Raw genomic sequence first — 5000 nt, 5'->3', positions numbered from 1 at the left:
ACTAAGGCTCAGTTGTTGTTGTCTGTTAAGGCGATGGTGGCTCGTGGTATAGCCGAGGGTGAGGATTTGGCTAGGGATATGATTAGTGGAAGTTCTGATGATGAGAATTCTGTTGATGAGGTTAGTGTTAATCCTGGGCTATCACTATTTGAGGACCACCCTCGTACTGGTGTTATTTATACTGGTCCAGGTAATTTAACTGTAAAAACTGGAGTCTCTAATAATCCCTTTGTTGATGTAGAGCCAGAGCCATTGCAACCTGTGACGAATCCTGAAAATGAGAACCTTAGCCTAATTTGTAAACGAATAGAGTTATTGAAGGTACAATTCGAGGAGAATGAGAGGGCGAGGCGCCATGAGTTGGAAATGGCTAGAATTGAACTTAACCTTTAGACTTGGCTAGGTTACGCGCTAACCCTGACTTTAACAGTACTCCCACCGGTCCTTCTTCCGATAGGTTTAACATGAGTGCGGCATTAAAGTTGGTGCCTGTGTTTGATGAGGGTAACGTGCCTGAGTTCTTTAAGGCTTTTGAGCGGGTGGCCACTAGGTTGTCTTGGCCCACTGAGATGTGGACTGTATTAATTCAATGCAGGTTAGTAGGTAAGGCCATTCGCCAATATAATGCTTTGGAAGAGAGTGTAGCCAGAGATTACTATAAAGTTAAGGCATTAATTCTCAAGGCGTATGACTTGGTCCCTGAGGCTTATCGCCTGAAATTTAGGAATTCTATGAAGCCTGATACTATGTCGTATGTGGAGTATGCCCGTCTTAAGGAGGAGCAGTTTGACGACTGGGTAAAGAGTCGCCAGGTGGTCTCCTTCTCCTCCTTGAGGGAGCTGATGCTACTTGAGGAGTTTAAGAAAACTTGTAGTAAAGAACTTAGAATTCACCTAGAGGAGGTAAAAGCATATAACATAAGTAAAGCTGCTCAGATAGCTGATGAGTTTGTGTTAACACACCGTGTAGGTAGTAGTAGTGTTTTGGCTCATCAGTCGTTAAATCCCAGCCTGCCAGGCCAAACAATAATAATTGGAGATCCAATAACCCCTTTAAAACAAAGGTTGAAGCTAGCCAGGGAATAACCCGAGTGGAAGGAACACACGGGTGTTTTCCCAGAGTAATCAAAGTTCCAGTAATGTTGGTAGAGCTAGGGGAACTTGTTTTTGGTGCCACGAGCAGGGTCACTTTCAAGCTCGGTGTCCTGCCCGGAGGAGGTATCTCCAGCGGAACGGAAGGGGAGGTAACAACAATGTCCCCATATCTTTGATTGCTAATGCCCCTACTACCCCTAATGCTGAAGTTGAGTGTTCCCCAGGAACTGAAGGAAGGGTTATGTTTAGTGGTAGTGGAGGTGAAATAAACCAATCGCCTACTAGCTCTCCTTTGTGACTTTTTGACAAATATATTTGGCCTGGCAGTTTGGTGGTTGATAGTAAAGTTATCAGAGTGAACTTCTTAAGGGACACTGGGTCTGCTCGATCATTGGTGTTGTCAAAGGTTTTGAAGGATGTTGGTGAGCATTCTGGAAATTATGTGGTCCTGGGTGGGTTCCCTGATACAGTGGTTTCTGCACCTTTGGTGGAGGTAGAGGCATTCTTCCCAGGGTATCACAAGGTGACAGAATTGGCAGTGGTAGAAAAGCTCCCCATCCCTGATATTGACGGCATTTTGGGAATGATATGTTGGATGCCCGAGGTTATGAATTATTCCCAATAGTGTCCGTAACTGCAAGTCCTGTGGCAATTACCACTCGAGCTTCTGCAAAGGCTGCTGCCGCCTTACAGAATGAGGATAATTTAAACTTTAGTAGTTTAGAGGTAGAGGTAGAGAGACCCGGGTCTGTAGGTAGTAGTAGTAGTAGTTTTATGAATAAAATATTTAATCCAGATTGTGACCGTGTAAGCTTTATTGAAGCTCAGAAGGCTGAATTCAATTATGAATTAGGAGGTACGGATGATTTAACTAAACCAAGGTTCTGTGTGATTAGAGGTTTGTTGTATAGAGTTAGTCGTCCTGTGGATCACGGCTTGAACCAAACCTCTCGGGTAGAACAGATTGTGGTACCTTCAAAATATCAGAATGATGTCCTTAGTTTATCCTCATGAGGATTCCTTTTCTGGTCATTTTGGAGTTTGCAAAAAAACCCATAGTAGATTGGCAAAGTATTTTTGGTGGCCAGGATTGAAATCCTCGGTGAAGAAATTTGTAGGAAGTTGTGAAACATGTCAAGTGATGGGTAAACCTAATAAACCTATTCCTAAAGCCCCCTTTGCATCCAATTCCTGCAATTGGGGATCCTTTTTGCCGAGTTAGTTGTTGATGTGGTTGGGCCTTTGCCCCGAACTAAATCTGGATTTACTTATCTTTTGACTATAATGGACAGAGCGTCTAGGTTTCCTGAAGCTTTTCCTATGAGGAAAATTACATCCAAAGTAGTGTTTGAGAAACTAATAGAATTTTTTTCCAGGTATGGGTTGCCTTGTAAAATTCAAACTGATTGTGGCACTAATTTCTCGAGCAAGTATTTAAGGGTAAATGTGCTGAACTGGCCATTCAGCACATTCCAGTGTACCTTACCACCCAGAGAGTCAGGGGCGTAGTGGAAAGGTTCCACCAAACCCTTAAGTCTATTCTAAAAAGTACTGTTATGAGCAAGGCGAGGATTGGGATAAAGGTCTTCCCTTTGCTCTCTTTGCTATACGTAATCATCCCAATTCTTCCACAGGTGTAGCTCCATTTGAGTTGATTTTTGGACATAAGGTACGTGGTCCTCTAGAAAATTTTCCATGAGTTGCTAGAGGTTAGTCATAAGAAAGTATTGAATGTGGGTGAGTTCGTTGAGGGACCTGAGAAGTAGATTATCAGCTGCCTGGAAATTTGCCCAGGATAATTTGGTGTTGTCTCAGGCCTCAATGAAGGAAAATTATGATAAGAAGAGTAAGGCACGTTCGTTTGAGCCTGGTGAGCTTGTTTTTGGTTTTGAGTACAGACTCTGACAATTTTCTGGAACCTAGGTATAAGGGGCCTTGGAAGGTACTTCGGAAATTGTCTGATGTCAATTATGAAGTGGAAGCTCCTGGGACCACAAACGTAAGTGTCGGATATTCCACATTAATAGATTGAAATCTTACACAGTTGGTAGACTTGACCCCCTAGCTATAGTATATGAGCCAGTGTCTCTAGTGTTAGAACCCACGTTAGAAGAACCCGCCGACTTGTTTTGCCAGGTATCTTCAGATGCTCTTACAGTTAATATGCAAATTTGGAAACTTTAGAAAAGGGTTTGGAGCATCTGGAGGGTATTCAGAAGGATGACATGATAAAATTAATATCTTCTTTTTCAGACATTATTTCAGGCCTCTCCAGGTAGAACGACCTTGCTCCAACACGATGTTGATGTGGGCAGTACTTCCCCAGTCAAACAAAGTCCTTATCGACTAAATCCAGAAAAACGTGATATTGTCGAGAAGGAGATAAAGTATATGTTGGAGCATGATTTAATTAGACCTTGTAAGTCCTTGGAGCTCACCTATTGTACTTGTTAAGAAAGCTGACGGGCAGTTTTTCGCATGTGTGTGGACTACCGCAAGGTCAATGCTAATACAAAGAATGACTCTTTCCCTTTGCCTCGTATCGAGGACTGTCTTGATCGGATAGGACCTGCTAAGTTTATAACTAAATTGGATCTTTTTAAAGGGGTATTGGCAGGTTCCCCTATCGGATCGAGCTCGTGAGATTTCCGCTTTTGTTTACGCCCTTTGGGCTTTACGAATGTAAGTAATGCCCCTTTGGGTTTGGGATGAAAAATGCAGCGTGTACCTTCCAGCGTTGATGAACCGAGTTATATGTGGTCTGGAGGGTACAGAAATTTTATATAGATGATTTTGGTTATTCACAGCAATGACTGGCGGACTCATTTGGTGAGGTTAAAGAAGGTATTTGAGGCCTTGAGAGCCGCTGGTCTTGTTGTAAATTTGAGTAAATGTGAATTTGGTAAAGCCAAGGTGTGTTATCTAGGTCACGAGGTTGGTTTGGGTCGGGTTACTCCTAAACAAGCTAACCTCGAGGCTCTATTAAATTTGCAAAGGCCGCGCAATGTTAGGGAGGTCCGGAGAATTTTAGGTATGTTGGGTTATTATAGGCGATTCATCCGGAACTTCTCTGACATTGCTCAGCCCCTTACTCAACTATTGCAGAAGGGACAAAAGTTTGTATGGTCTTCTCAATGTGAGGAATCTTTTTTAAAACTGAAAACTGTCTGATGTCTAACCCCATTCTAATGTCTCCTGACTTTCAGAAACCGTTTATTGTGGCTGTAGATGCCAGTGATGTGTGTATAGGGGGAGTACTTTTTCAAAGACATGAAGATGGTGAAGTGCGTCCAGTATCCTACTTTAGTCGTAAGTTGCTGGATGCTGAGAGAGGTATTCTACCATCGAGAAGGAGGCACTAGCTTTAATTCGTACCTTGGTTCATTTCAAACCATATGTTACTAATTTTTTCCTTTCCCGTAGAAATTTGGACGGACCATAACCTTTGGTGTTCATCGAAAGAATGAAAGGTTCTAACCAGAGGATTCTGCGTTGGGCTCTTCAGCTGCAGGAGTTTCCTTTAAGTATTAAGCATGTTAAGGGTGTTGATAACTGTATTCCTGATGCCCTTTCTAGGATGTAAGTCTGGTTATTTCTCTTCTCACCTCGCCCTTCTCATTTCTCCTTCGGGTTTGTATTGAAAATTATATTTAAGGTAGTCAATTTTAATCATGTTTAAAATGATGTATGGATTCGGGCTTTGTCTTAAGTCTATTTCATTATGTTCCGAGTTTTGCTTCACCTTATTGTTTTTTTTCCCTTGCAGGATATTTTAGATTAAGTTCTATTTTTTTCTTCCTTGCAGGATGTTTTAGATTAAGTTGTCTATATGGTTATCTTCTAGTATGTATATGATTGTGGTACTAAAAAAAATGTATTCTATTGAATAATTTTTTTTTTTTTTGT

The sequence above is a fragment of the Macrobrachium nipponense genome, chromosome 34, assembly GCF_015104395.2.
Source record: "Macrobrachium nipponense isolate FS-2020 chromosome 34, ASM1510439v2, whole genome shotgun sequence".
Classification (NCBI taxonomy): domain Eukaryota; kingdom Metazoa; phylum Arthropoda; class Malacostraca; order Decapoda; family Palaemonidae; genus Macrobrachium; species Macrobrachium nipponense.
Note: the sequence above shows the minus strand (reverse complement) of the source record.